This window comes from Rhagoletis zephyria, unplaced genomic scaffold, assembly GCF_001687245.7.
Source record: "Rhagoletis zephyria isolate East Lansing unplaced genomic scaffold, Rhagoletis_zephyria_1.1 Rzeph_scaffold_04409, whole genome shotgun sequence".
Classification (NCBI taxonomy): domain Eukaryota; kingdom Metazoa; phylum Arthropoda; class Insecta; order Diptera; family Tephritidae; genus Rhagoletis; species Rhagoletis zephyria.
Genome location: NW_016161492.1, coordinates 9,361 through 25,613, shown reverse-complemented (window position 1 = coordinate 25,613; position 16,253 = coordinate 9,361). Strand labels below are relative to the sequence as shown.

The 16,253-nt window shown below is 34.0% G+C and overlaps 1 long non-coding RNA gene across 1 annotated transcript; it reads right to left on the bottom strand.

Moving 5' to 3' along the window:
- Positions 1-6,362: 6,362 nt before the first annotated feature.
- On the bottom strand, positions 6,363-7,021 carry LOC108370695 (uncharacterized). The gene is made up of 2 exons (XR_001848662.1): positions 6,806-7,021; positions 6,363-6,704 (listed from the first exon to the last, which is right to left on the bottom strand). It is a non-coding gene; the product is annotated as an uncharacterized LOC108370695 (long non-coding RNA).
- Between the last annotated feature and the right edge of the window lie 9,232 nt (positions 7,022-16,253).

Below are 16,253 nucleotides of genomic sequence, written 5' to 3'. Positions count from 1 at the left end.
GTTTGGACTACCTCCAAATACTTAAAATGTAATGACTGCACATTGTAATAATAAAAATCAGCGAGAGTGTTTCAAAATCGAAAAACACAAAAGTTGCAATAATTAAAACAGGAAGTGAAATATAAAGGAAAAAGGAAGCCAGCCACCAAAGCAACCAAAAAATACTAAAAAACACACGAACATGAAAAGACTAAGTTTGAATATAAACAAAAAACATCAAAATTTCAAGATGCGCTCAAGCCTGAAGAAACAAGTCCACAGAAATTTTTGACGCAAAAGCGTGACTTCTTGCACTAAATTGATGGCAAGCTACGAACGTGTAAGCGAAAGAAGTGAGAACAGCAAAATATGTTCAGCGGTCGTTATATGCAGCTCAAAAATTAAAACAAAAAATGCTATACATATATGTATTTTACTACGCATACATACATACATATACGAGTGCATATGAATATGTTTATGAAAAAAAATTAAATATGTTTTGAAGCAAATCCGCTGTTGCAATGCGCATTAGTGATGTTCAACCCACTTTAGTGGATCGAATTATTGACACATCGGTGTCAGCGTAATGCCGCCAGCAAAAACAGAAAATACATGCATATGTACTAACCAGCATCATTAAATTTGTTTTTTAATGGGCGACCAATTGCTTTTTTCTCTCTTTACTGAAGAAGCAACAACAGCACCTCGCGGGATATTGCTGAAACTGTTGCCAAGTCATTAAGGGTATTCTCCGAGTCTTGCCAAAGCCCTTGTACGGTGCACAGATTGCACGCTAAAAAGCAGTTTTCGTATGCGTGCTCCGCCCAAGGGCTTTGGAAATACTCCGAGAATACCCCTATTATTTTATTGCTAGGGATTTACCATTCATAATCGCTTTTGTTTTGTGATTTACAACAGCTGACAGTGAGTGGCAGCGCGTGAACGTATGACTTTGGTAAAACAAATGCAATAAACAAAAATTAATATACACTCTTGAGGTAAGTGAGTGAATATAGCGAACACTAAACGAAGTAGGTAAATGAAAGTGTAAACGGCAATAGGGAAAGAGGGCGCAAAACCATGCCGAGAAATGTGACACTATGAAGTCGAAAGAAGAATAAATAAAGTTAAAAAAAAAAATATATATATATAAAAATTCGACGCGCATGCATAGATATGTATGACATAACATCTAAAGCGGTTTTGAGCGCAACCAACTGCCACTCGGCTACACAAGCATTAATATGTATTGTACACAGTGTGACCGCGGACTTGTAAAAAATTTTAGCAGAGAAGAGACTTAAAATTTATCAATATGTATCATTTTTTTTTAATGTTAAGTATCAAAGTAACAATATGGATTAAAACCAATAATTTTGAAAAGCCATTTATCAAAACAATTTAATAATTATTGATTGCAAGCAAGGTACTTGGGATTAGTATAATAATAATATTAAAAACGATTTTTAACACCAACGTAGTTTTGAAACTTGGCAAATTCATCCACCCTTGTGGCACTATGTGCGAAGAAATTGTAAACATCTCTGACAAGTTTTTCGACTGCTACGAGAGTTTTCTTACACGATTGAAGAAGTATAAAAATTTCAAAATAAATGTCCCTCCGAAATTCATCCAAAAATTTTTTTCTCTTGATACACTTGGTTCAACACGGTCACACTGATTGTACATCCGCTCACCTGCCTATTGTCTCTCTCTCCAGCCTACTATGCCGCTGTGGGCACGCCAAAGCGCATGCGCAACCAAAACGCCGCTGGCATCAATGTTGTGTTTGCCGCAAACCATTTTGCTTTTTCTTTTCTTTTTGCCCACCTCAATTCCGTTTACCCACCTTCTTTCTTGCTGTATGTCTTTGGGAACGAGCTATATGCATACATACGCTTGCTCAGTCGTGCGCTCTTTCACTCTCACTTTCATACTTTCATGCTTGCGTCAGACGTCTGGCGTCTACTCTAAATTGTATTACTTCATCGCTGCGATCATTAGTAATTTGTTGTCAATAATGGTTTAATAATAAGGTTAATTGTGTTTTGCATTAATGTTTTTCTTTTTGCTTAGTGGTTAGGTAGCTACATACGGGCGATGAAGGTCATCAAACGTTTCGCATAATCCATTAACATACAATTGTAAAAACGAGAGAGATTGTGTAATCATATTAATCCCAAAATCAACTCTTACTATTTAAGAGAAACAGAGAACAGGTGAGTTATTTTTTGTAGATGTGTGATCGCGCCCTGAGGTAAAGGGTTATTTGCATATTATTTCCGTTGCTGTTGGTCTCCCTGGGAGAGAAAAAATCAGTGTAAAAGCGCAAACATTCAACGACGTAACGTAGACGTAGGTTGACGCAGACACCATCTACCTTATGGGATTCGCGTGTTAACGAAAACTCACCACCGCATGGCGGTGACGTTGCTATTGTTTCTCTCTCTCTCTCTATCAACAGTAAATTTTATATGCTGCTACGTACGTCAACCTACGTTTACGCTACGTCGTTGACTAACTGCGCCTTTAGAGCGCGATTACCCACGAACTTTTACGTAGCGTATCGTAAAAGCACTTACAAACATATCAAATCAAAACGTATGACACGAAAAATTATACCAAACTGAGATCTGTCTTACCAGACGTTTTTCCATCTGTAGCATAATAAATTTTAGCCAAATTATTTTGCTGGTGCCACACGAATTCTTTCTTCAGCACGTGGGTTAAAAAACAAGTATTGACTTGATTATCAACGATCCATGCATTAGGTCTGTAATAAAAATTATTATGAAAACAAGCCGAAATTGTGAGAGGCAAATGCCTTAATGCCCAATTAGATGTTCAATAACTTAATCAAATATTTCAGAGCCGCTTGAGGCACCCGAAAAATACCAAAACTCACTTAATACCTATTGTTATGGTTTTGGCTTTGGTGTTTATGGTATGGTTCCAAGAATTGGAGCAGATAGCATTTCTTCAGTAAATGCTTTAATCTTTAAACTATCAATTTAGGTTAGGCGCTAATCGTATGTTGAATGAAGAAGGTGGCTGAACAGGACTTCCTGTGTAGTGCCTCGCTAGCTTAATATGAAAACTTAATAGGCCAATATATGTATACTTAGATGCTAAATACAACACCTACAAATTTTGATCAACAAATCATTTATGTTCACTTAACTACATAAGTTTTTGATTTGCTTTAGTACATTATATTCCATATATCTTGACACCGAAAACGATCAAAAAGTCTAGTAGAGAGCGAAAGGCTTCTAGAAACTGTTAGATACATATTGAAGGAATTAACAACCAATACTTGAGCGCACATTTATAACCACTCGTAGACGCGGCATTGACCAAGAGCAGTTTACCTTAGCAAAATATTTGCTTTATCATGCTCTCAAACACAAGTCAATATAGCTAATTAATATATGTATGTATGTTGAGCAAAAAATGTTCAGCTTTTTATTTATGCAGTAATATATGCATAAATATTGTATAATTTATACAAACTCAAAATATTCATCTGTCCACTGGTTTTAACCATTTACATACAGTAGCGCGGGCCTATAAAAAGGTACATAAGTATGTACATTAGACTCCATCACACCCCATACAAAAAAAAACAAACATCGGTACTGTATTTCCATTGGAATTAAAAAATCTATTATATTTTCCAAAATATTTCGTAATTTGAAAATACCCCCAAAAATGGAGTTTTTTTATAAATAAAAATAGTTTCTTAAAGATTTTTTTTGTAAAAAATCCCCTCATATGACAAAACGGTTTAAGCTTAAAAAAATTGCATAAAAATATTTTTAAAAAATTTTGAACGGAATCATAATAATTAGATTATTGATGCCGTTTTTTTACCTTTTTTTTAAACTGAACCTAAACTATTCCGACTTAGGCTTGTGAGGTTTCATTGGAAAGGTATTTTCTCATATTTGTATTTCTTTGCTAATAAACTCATTCAAAGGACGAAAGAGAAAGGTAGGATGAACGAGAAAGGTAGGATGCCGCGGCGTAGCGTGACGTGGTGTGCGCGCCGGTCGCGCGGAGTACGCAGGGCGCTGACGCGGGCCGCCGCGAAGCTAAGAAAATTTAATGTTTGAAAGAGAAATAATGTCAATGGATTTGATTTCGTTTTTAAAAAGGTAACAATGTCAATTGACTTTATTTCGCACCAGGGTGGGAAATAAAGACAATTGACCTTATTTCCGTTGATCTTATTACTTGTCACCTACATTATTGATCTATACCAATTAGCATAATTTTGCTAAAGCATTGACTGAAGTTCACATCAGTATATAAACATTAAGGTAGTCGTTAAAATCAAATGAACACACGGTAACACAAAGGGGTCAAAGGCCAGATGCCCCTATGGAGACTCAAAAAATTAAAAACCATTTTTTTCATTCACTGAACTTTCATTTTCTGAACTTAGGCCTCTGTGCGCCATGCCTTAACCGTCTCCAATCGTGGCAAGATTTTTACGTGATATCTTCGACTATAGCAGCATCGATGTAGGGGTTGAGGCTTAGAAAATCGGATCTAAAAATTTGCTTCCTACATTTAAGGACCACCCTAATATACATACGTAAACATACTTATGTGGAAATACATGAATTCATACGAATCAAATACGCTTTAAAACGTTTATGCTATACACAGATTGCAATTTAATAGCAATTTTATCGTGCGCAGAAGTTAAATTTCTGTATATTAACCAGACAGTAGTTTGAGGAACTGTGAATGCCCTTTGCATTTCTAAATCAAAAATTTCCGAAAAACAATACTAATTTACATAAAATTACAGTTAAAGTTTAAATGCTTTCTGAGCTAACGGACCGAATTCATTAAAAAAAAAAGTCTGCAATCAAATTTTACGTTGAATTATCTATTCATAAATAAATTCTATTTAGACTATTTAACAATGCAGTCCGACATTATTTTTGGGAGCACAATGATTCCAACTCAAGATGAAACCACATCTTTCCACATGCTCAGGTGAAATTTTAATGTAAGGCCATTTTAAATTTAAAATTTGTTGCCTGATTTTTATTAGAACAAATGAAAAAAAACGGGATACAATTCCCAAAATCTGTGGTCATAAGCAATAACCGCCTAAGTCGAAAAACCTGAATTCGAGAAAAAACCTTTCAAAAATTTAGGTGGAGACCAAAATACGTTCGTTTAAAGCTTTTTAGATAGCCTAACTGCCGAGATTGGAATTTCACATACACGTGGAATAGTAGTTGCAGAATACAATAGCATTTATAATTCAACTCGCTCTTAAGTCAACTTAGGCGGTTATTGCTAATGACCACAGAAATTTCGTGAGGAATAGTTTTGTACAAGTTTTTAGCCCAACAGGTCTTTCACGAAAGGGTAATTTCCACCCCTTTTGGGAATGTTTGAATAGAATGGCATTTGAAGGTCGCTATAGGGTTAAAATATTCTAGAAAATTCACCGGAAAGTTGCACTACGGGTATTCTCAGAGAGCTGGAACCTGCGAAAGTATTTTCGGAACACTTCTTATCCCAAAAGTACGTCTAGTGTCCAACTATTGGTACTAAATTCTCGGCTGCCAGGACATAAAGTGCTCTGTGAAGCGAAGAGTCCTTGATTAATATACTTAAGTAGCTATCCAACGCCCTTAGAACAGATTTTCCTTGTTTCTTTGTTTAAACAAGTGGGGTTGGTGTTCCAGATCTAGTGAGGAAAATGAGCTTATACCTCATATGAAAGCTTAAAGTCAGTTCAACGTGGTCTGTGGTCTGGGTTTTAGCAATGGCACAGTCCAAACCACTTAAGATTTCAAGGTGCCATTTTAAGTTGATTTCTTTGAGATTACCTCCCTTGTAAAGCATGGGTGCCGTCTCAGTAGTCGCTTTCTCTTGAATTGCTATGTAGGGTGGTTGCAAATTAAGAATAGATTCCTTGCAGAGATCTTTGAATGCTTGTGAAAATGCCTGTCCACATTTTTCACTAAATTCATATGCATTTGATATAATTAGCAACACTTTTGTGTTCTACTCTTTTATTTATATTTTTCTTTAGCTTATAATAATTTACACTGACCTTAGGTTTGCAAAATTAACATAAACTATTTGAATATTGCGTTTCAAATTTTATTCTTTTTTCACAAACACACACTAAACGTTTACTTTGTCAAAATCAAGTTAACTCTTATACATTATGGTCAGCAATAAAATGAAACACGTTTTTCAACTCATTCGGCTACAATACACCTTCATTATTAAATCAAACGACAGTTGTATGCGCATATATATTTTATCAAAAAAGAAATAAAAAAACCTGAAGATTATATTAAAAATATTTCATTTAATTTCTTTTACTTTTCAGTATCTATTTTAGTCAACGCAAACGCTTCGTAGTGCACATACAGTGGCCGTGGACTACTACGCTGACTAACTGATTGCAGTCAACCATCAACGCCAATAAAGCACAAATTTACCCACACACATACACCCACACACACACAAACACATCAGCACACATTATGAGGCAACAACAGTTATTTGCAATCGCCGCCTGCCTATGCAGCGCCGCAGTAATGCTCGTATCCGCTGTGCCCGTACCTGCCGACAATCAGGAATTAGATGTGCTACAGATTCCACTTTCAGATGACAAGGTAAGCGTACTTGTAATGCGAGATTTAATAGATTCATGCGATTCAGTTACATCAGCACTGTAGCTGGAATTAATGGTTAGTTAACTAGTGAGTGAGTAAATATTTATCTTTTACATATCTACATATGTATATACATACCTACCAACGATTAGTTACATACATACCAAGTCAGTCAGGCGTTGGTTGCATGGTTAAGTAAACAGCTGAGTTCATTTGAATGCAGTTGTAGTTGTGCAAAGTGTGAATTTTGTTAACAAAATTTTTTCAGGCGGCTTTGTTGTTGTCTCCGTTAATTGTTTGAAGTGATGCTAAATGTCAACATGCGCTGAAAGTACTACATGATATTACTATGTACAGCTATCTGCGTTTTATTTTTTGTTTTTGTGTATTTTGCTTTTACTTCACTTGCAAATTTGTTAGATAAGCGCGGAAAGGTTAAGTGTCACGAAGTAAGCGTCTCCCATTTCGGATCCAGAAAAGGGAAATTAAATAATGAACCAGTATTTTATTACAACTACTTTTTTCGCGATTGCATCATTATTAAAGGGGAAAGGAAGTGAAAGAAGTAAACACGTATTGCGAGTCCAAAAATACGTTTGCCCATCTGTTTTGTTAAAGCGGGTATCGAAACATTCAATAAGCGCTCACGGTGCGTCTGAACCAAGTTTAAATCAAAGGTGGTTGTCGGACATTCAATAATCTTGCAAATTTTTGAAAGTATATTTTTTCTAGTTTCTAAAATTTCAAAAATTAAAATAATTTTTTAACAAGAATACCAAATGATTTCTCAGGTTTATGTAATTATCATGTGAAGGAATGTGACTGGTGGGCACTCTATTTTACCTTTGTTAAAAAACACTTAATGTACGCATACGACGTTTTTGTGTTGTAAAATATGAGCTATACACTTTCGTCTTGAGTAAGAATTAGGCTTATATAATCTTCGTAGGAATATTAAAAAATATTTAAATTTGTGACTGGTGTAAAGAAGATGTGCTTCATACAATGTTTCCATATACAAGAATTACAATTTCCTTTTATTTTTTTAATATCCTAATATCCTAGAGATAATTACGGTATTTAAAAATTTATGTCGTTTTCCTCTTTATCATGGAATGACCCATTATTGATATTTGTCGATATATAGGATAAATTTTTTTGTCATTTTCAAAATATATCGGGTTATCGAAATTGAAAGGTTATATAAACTTATCGAGTTATCTCTGCTTATCGAATTTTATCGTGTTACGTATAATCAAAATTTATCGAAAGCTTTGGAAAAGTATGGAACTATCAAAATTAACCAAGTTATCTAATTTTTAAATGTATCCAAAAATTATCGAGCTATCGATTAATCTATATTGAGATGTATAAATTTGGGTTATCGAAATTTATCGAAAATTAGTAATTTATCGAAAATTAGTAGTTATCTAATTTCGATAATTTTCGACAAATTGCGATAACCATTGAATTATCGATACGTATCAAATTATCGAAATTTTCGGGTCCTGCCAAAGTCTTTCAAATAGTTTCAAGCCTATAAAAATTCTGTAGTTAGGTTTTATTTCCAAAGCAGGAGATTTTCCGGCAAGTAATATTGTACGCTATAAGTTAAACGACGTGCTAAGTTAGAAAACCTACTCAAGGGTCTTAAGAAACTAGAAAAACGGTAGAATTTCTACAGTAACTGGCGATTCTAGTATGTATTCATAAATAGCCTAAGTTTTGAATGAATAGGTCTATATATGTCGCCACGCGCATAATAGTGCCCTCATATAACAGTATTAGCATTCCCCTCTCGGGCGTCTTTTCCAAGATTTGGCCTGCGGTGAATATCTGTCATCCAATATTATGCGTGACAGTAATAGTTGGCTGGTGAGACGTCGACTTAGCAGGTTCAGGCTAGTGGCTCGGGTTCATGTTCTCAACTAGTTTAGGTAACATTCAGCTTGTTGGAGAGTCGCTAGGAAAGAATTCAGCGGCATGCAAAAGATCGTCAGATTTCTTTATTTTACTATACCAAAAATATGAAGTATATTTTAGAATGTTTACTAAGCGTTTTCAGTAAATTTATTTATACGTAAAGCATTTAAAATTTTTCTAAATATGCACTCACCGCCCAAATTTCCATAAGCCTTCAAAAAATTTAGAAATGTCCTTACAAACTTTGTTAGTAAATTGTAGTTACATACTTTCGAACTAAAAATCAGTTTACAAGCAAGCACACCTCGCATCACGCAATGACTCATACAAAGTCCATATCTACGCATTTCACGTAGCAACGTAGTACTATATGCGTATTGATTGTTTACAAGTTTTCCCTCTTCATTTCCCCCCTCTTAATAAGTTTTCCATCGAATTTTCATTATCCAGTTACCCACTTACAATAGTTTCCTTTTATGTTTGCATAAAATTCAGGTCTCCAGGTCTGCGTAGTTAAAGCAAATCCTGCAAAACCAGCTTCAAACTAAATACCAGGCTGCACGGAAATGACACATTGAGCCACTGCCCAGTTGGCGAGTGGCTGAAAATGAGAGTATTTATTACAAATATAAAAACATGTATTTATGTATATTTTTACAAATATACAAGCAAGTACATGCAAGTACGTACATACATACATATTTACGCGTAATCGTGCAGACAGTAAGGCTGCTGTACAAACAGGCTGAGCAACTTTTGCCGGCCGAAAATTCGCTAAACCAGCCACTTTCAGTAGTCGCAATTATTACCAACAGGTTACTTTTTGGTCTACGACAAAAACCAGAAATAAATATTCGCAAGAAAACACAAAAATCAAAAAAAAAAAAAAATGCATCAAAATTAAATAATGCAATCAGACGCTGAATGTGCAACAAAAAAGTATCAACAAAAAACAAAAAGAAATGGAGCTGCTGTGACGGGCGCCGGTCATTTGGACAAATAGGTGAACGGCTTGTTGACCGACTAAAATTTTCCGTTAGTATAACCATAAGTAAATCTTAGTAGTTTGTATGTATGTAGGTGTGTGTGTTTTTTCGCACTGCAGCTATTCGGATGTTAAGTTGTATCACTTCAAATAACGAGTGTGTATTTAGCTGAGTGGAGAATGCCATTATGACAAGTTGCAGTTGTGTGAATGCTTGACGCATTATGTGGCATATGCGGCAATTATTTTTGGTAATATTTTTTAATCACTTTAAATGAAGTTGCAATTTCCATTCAATCGCAAAATTTTTTTTGCAAAATGATTGTAGGAAAATGAATGCAAATTGCAGTTGATTGGTTTTTATTTATAGTGCAAATACATAAAATTTGCCGGTTTGTTTGTTGGAAATAAAGAAAGGAGGAAATTTGATGAGGACGCACAGTGAAAATTTATTATGGCTTTTCGGGGGCAATTTTGCAAGTCAGTGAAGTGACTTTCTGACAAATGACGCTGAGCGTTCAGGTCACCCAAAAGCGGTAGCAGTTACTCCAGAAGTAGTTAAATAATAAAGTCCATGAAATTATATTGGATGCTCGACTGAGCTAGGGTGAAGGATGCCCAGCGAATATTTTTCTGAGGTAATTGACAGATTCGGCCTTGATTGTTTTTTTTCTCCTGTTTCCAAACCTGAAAAACTTTCCCAGCGGTAATAGATTGTGGTGCAATGAAGAGGTTATCTTGAAACTAAAACGCCTTTTTGAGGACCTCGATAGAATCTATTATTTGGCACGGTTAAAAAATTTAAAAATTTCTGCAGTAAATGTGACTAGCTAAAAGGAGACTTTGTTGATAAATAAAATCATTATAAGCTGTAAAAACTTTTTTTAACCCACTGACTAATCTTACTGCCATCGTGTTAGAAATTTTTTTTCTACTAAATATTTAAGTAGTTTGCGACCCGAATTGACATTTTTTAAGCATACTCAGTACAAAGGTCCTTATCAAGTCGATACCGTTTATCATATCGATAATTATCGTTATTGTTGTTGATTAGTACATAGTTATATCGTTAGATTTTTAGAAGTTTTATATGTCAGTATATTTATTGTTCGTTGTCGATATCTATGATTTTTGCGATTTCTGTGTTGATTGTTTGTAATATTGTAAAGTAGTCAGCGAATTAGTTGTAAGGTATTTAGCGAACGAATGGCAAGGTATGATTATCGAGATCGATATTGTTTTTAATCGTTATCGACTTTGGTCGATGTTTTCAGTGTTTTGTGATACAAATAAAAGCTGTAAATTTCGCGCAGTTTATAGTTATCATTATTTAAACCGGCATCCATACCGATATACAATATATTTATCGATACTTTTATCGATGATTTTACCCTCACTTTTTAAAACATTTTCTGTATCAATATATTAAGCGAAAATTAAGAATTCATCGATTATTTTCAATTTATTTTATTGATCATTATCGTTTTTTATTGGATGTTTTATTGTAAAAGGGGCATCCAGCGAGTGGAAATGATATCTGGCGCATCGATATTTATCGTTATCGATATTGTATTAATTCAATGTTTTAAACTAATCAGCGAACAGATCAGTAGTAGTACGACGAGACACTTTTATTTCTTTAAAATCTGAAACAATTGTTTTACAAATAAACGCAAATGGCACTTCCCATGACTAACTACTGCAGCAAATTTACTGCAGTGCTCGACTTTCTTGGCATATATGTAAATAGCTGAAATTGGAATGAAACTCACAATTTCCATAATCTTATTTAATTTGCTATGCATAAACAACGCTGCTCATGGATGGGTTACGAATATCTAAACGAAATAAAACAAGAGCTACATACATATATACATACTATACATGCATTAGGGTGATCCAAATAAACTTACGTAACGAATTTACGGCAGTAAAAGAACCTATTTACTGAGAAGAAAATTCTACCATTTGGAAAAATGTTTTTTCCAATTTTAAAAGGTGTCGGTGCGCATTTAAAATTTCCCCAGTAAATTTCATATGAAACAAATTTTTTCATTAAAAATGCCATAGCTATGGAACCGTGTGGGGTAAAAAAATGTTTAAAGAATTTAATGCCCTACAAAATATGCCCGGAAAAAATTTTTACCTCAAAGTGTTCAATAGCTATAACATTTTTAACGAAACAAAAAATCATGTTATTTACATGAAAAATTTCAAATGCCAACCGACACCCTTTAAAATTGGAACACAATTTTTTCCAAATGGGCGAATTTTCTTCTCAGTAAATAGGTCATTTAAAGGCCATAAATTCGTTAGGTTAATTTATTTGGATTACCCTAATATACATATGTATGCTCCATATGTGTGTTGTAAACCAAATTTTGACAACTATAATACCAAAGCGTGTGTAAATCAACAGAAAAAAAATCCCATACGCAGCTCAAGTGCCTCCAAATGTCACCTTCAGCAGTCGACCACTCAGCTAACTTCAGTCAAAACAAAAGACTTAAGCGACAAACTCGCGCCAAAGTACATAGTACTTGCACTTTAGAAAAGTGGGCAGCAATTCAAACAGCAGCGTGCAACTTGTCAAGTGTGTGCTGGCGTAACCAGAGCTTACAGCTACATATGTACATATATTTCGTTGTCATTGTTGTTGTGGTAAGTGAGCTTGCGATATGTTGAGCTTGCTGTACACTGCACACATATATAAGAAGAGATACGCTAGTTGCTGTGTAATTTGCTGAAGTGCGCAAGCTAACAATTTTCGCTAATAGCATCTTTGAGCGCACGTGTGGCGACAGCCAGCGCATTTTTGTAATTAACCAAAATTGTTTAGGCGCCACTTGTTTAGAAACAGAAGAATATAATTTACATATTTATATGTATATAATAAATTGCTTTTTTTTAGCAAAAATTGTGTGAATTGCTTTGCTTGAGACACAAGTGGAGCGCTGCTAAGGGTGAGAGCTTACGTAAATGCAATGATGTGATGTTTTCTTTACAATTTTGAGCAGCTGTACGCCTGCTCTGCGGTTTGCTGTCAATCAAGCAAGCCACAATATGGCATACAAATTTAACAAATTTTTGGCTGCATAAAAACAAATGAAAGCACTAGTAGTAAACAATAGTGGTTGCACTTAATGATAGCACCACAAAATATGCGGCTGCTGCGTGGCTGAGATTTCGCAATTATGCGCGCTGAATAGCATTTAAGTGCTGGCAAGTGCTACTGTCTGCGTGTAGATTTTTTGTGCCAGAGTTAGAAAAGAGTTGGTTTTTTTTCTGAAAAGTTATCACATTTTACTCACAGAGCTGAAACCGGTAATCGGCATTTAATTATAGATAATATTTCTATTAAGCTTTGGTTGTTTTTTGGCTAAATTTTACAACGCAATATAGCACAATCATTATTTTATTTTTGAAAAATCTTTTGCGTGTCTACAGTCGTTTTGCGAGTCAAATGTCACGAGAGGTGCCATGAAATCGGCAACTAGCAAAAACACATATTTAACTACATGTGCATATACGTGTGTATATATATAATATTTCATGCAAACAGATATTTACGTTGGCCATTTACATTCTAAATTTAAGCGAACGCGCGAATGCTTTGGGTCAACAATAATTTGCATGCATTATTTTATTATGGTCTTTTTTTATGCATATATTGCGCGAATAATTATTTAAATATTATATAAATTAAAAAAAAAAAATTGTTCTTCTCCTTTCGAACGCAAGCATTGGCGGTTTCTCAGATCTCTACAGCGCATGACGCAGAAATCTAAATTTCTTAGAAATAAAGCCTTCATAGCAAAACAAAAGCGAATGTGCTCCGCAGCAAATTTTTCGAATGCAACCTATTTTACACCGAAATTAAAATTCAAATAATAAGCTTAATGTATACATTAAAATTTGAACCATATACTTTGAACCAAGCAAGTGGTTAACCAACTGAGCCACAGTACAAAGTGTACATTTATTTGAAAAAAAAATAAAATAGAATTACAAATGCTATAAAGCCAGCAGGCTAAACAATATGCAAAAAATTACAACCTATGTAGCTTTTTTTTGATTCTTCACACACAAATGTCTGTCTTTAAGCTTTGCAATTTGTAACAATTTTTTCGCTGTAAATTAACACAAAAGCCAAACCACATGAAATCATAATTGTGCGTCAATCAAACAAAAACTGCCAGTAATAATAAAAATCAGGCAACCAAAAAAAATGTATGCATATATGTATATGTATATTCACACACGTAATAGTTGAAAGTCCGCTACAATTACTGGCCGCCACAAAGCGCAATTCATTAGCTGCTCCAGTTATTTTTTCTTATGCATATATAAATACATATACATATATATACGATTGGGTGCTTTTACAAACGTATAAATGTTTGTAATACATACATAAATATTTATTAAATAACATCTGTAAGGAGAAAAAACGAAAAAAAAATATCAATTTGCTCCTCATTGCACAATCGAATCAGATCTCTGTGTGATTAAATGCCAAATAATTAAATAAAATTACGGCAAATTGCGAGTCTTTGAAATGCTTGAAAATATTCCATATTCAAAGGTTTTTAAATTCCTACATGCATAGCAACACAAAGTATTGTGAGATATATTAGGGGTATTCTCGATCTGGTGTATACGGTCTAGCATGGTGCATAAATAGCATGATTGGATTATTTTTTTTTTGTTGTTTGAACACATGAAACAACAACAAAATTGTCGAATCATGCTTTTTATTCTATCTATACACCATGCTAGACAGTATGTACTGGATCGATCGTGAATTCCCCTATTGTATCACGAATAGTGCGAATTGCATATATGTGTAAGGCATTCGCTAAATTAAATTCAATCAATACATCCGATTTGTTTTGTAATTTCATATTTAAATACCTGCAATTTAATTCAATTAATTGATTGGCGCATATGCTTAACAATCGTTGGGAATGTTTTCATACAGATGGTACTCGTCTTTTATACCTCAAAAGAAATTAGCAAACGAAATGTTGATTTAAAAAGGCAAAAATGTGTACTATTTAAGTAGTTAAGTAAAAATATATTTTAGACTTTTTGAAATACTAGCCTGTGGAATTTATGCAGAAAACGAAGCCTAAAAATATATACCAAATAATTGTAAAAAAACGTACTTTGAGTACGCTAAGTTCCTAAAACATTCAGTAAAAATACCGAAGACTCCAGAAAAATCCCAAAAAAGCCGAAAAGTGCCGAAAAAGTCTAAAAAGCTGCGGAAAAATCGCGTAAGGTAAGGCAAATGCATTTTTGATATCGAAAATTGCCGAGAGGTCACGATAAGTCCGAAAAAATACTAAAAAAAAATTACCAGAATATCCGGAAAAATACCATAAATCTACGATAGATCCCAATTAAACAAGAAGAATGCAGAAAAGTTACGAAAAAAAACCAGCAAAATTACGCATAAATTCTAAATTTCCCGAAAACTTTCACAAAGTAAAGATTGTAGCTAGTACGGAAAATTCGTAAAAAAATACCAAAAGCCCCAAAAATAATTAAAAATTATCCAAATATCCCGATTAATAAAACAATTCCCAGAAGTCCTCTGAAATAACCCTGAAACGTCCCGAAGAAAGTTCTAAAGCTGCCGAAAAATCTCGAAACGTAAATCACGTTAAGTTAGATTAGATTAAGGCATCTGCTTATGGCCTTGCCAACACATTTATGTACCCCCAATTTAAACACATACATAAACATGTGCATATTAAGTCAATATTTGCAATTATCCCCACAAACAATGCACAAATGCACAACTCTGTCAGCCAAAGAAATTATTAAAAATCAACGCGATTCTTTAGCGCCTTGAAATTTGCACTTTAGCCCACTAAAATTTAATGGGCTATAAAACTGCGTACCTCAAAATATTTAAAAAATTTAATAAAAAGTTCTAAGTTTTTTGGTGTAGTTGTTAAAGTTTGTTGAATTTTCTTAATATTTGTACGAAGTTTAAAATGTAGATTCATGTGATGCTGGTTGTGTGATGTTTTAGAATTTTATAAAAAAAAAAATATAAACATTAAATAGTCAAATGAAAAACAACGAAAACTGGTTAAAATGTCAGCTGACCACAAGTGTACACATATGAAACTTGAGGTACCGCGAAAACTATAAAGCAATAAGTATTTTAAAATTACATACCTTTAAATAAATGTTAATGCAATAACAGGCCCTGGAAATAATATAAGTTTCCATGTCGAAATAATAATGTTAGTTTTTGCTGATAACTGGTAACTATGTAAGTTGCGATAGAGCAAAGTACTTAGAACAATAACTGTATTTTTATTGCTTATCGCTGTTGTTGATTTTCAAATAGCCGGTTCATGCGCCATGGGGGATCGTTTTTTTACTAAACAATGAATTCCTTTAAAGAAGGTTTTATTAAAATTAGACTGTACTAATTGCTAAGCATACCACCAATTAAAGCTTTTAATAGGCGCATTAACATAAAATAAAAAACCAGAAAGTACCCGTACATTAGGCTGGGTCGATTTTGTATGGGGGAAAATAAAAGTCATTTGACCGCATTGTAATAGTAATATTATGATGTTTTAGGCCTAAGCCAATTGTTATTGGCCAAGAAAGATTAATTTAAAACTTATCTTTAGCCCGCGCAATTAAATCAAAGTGTATGAATTTCGAAAATGAAACTT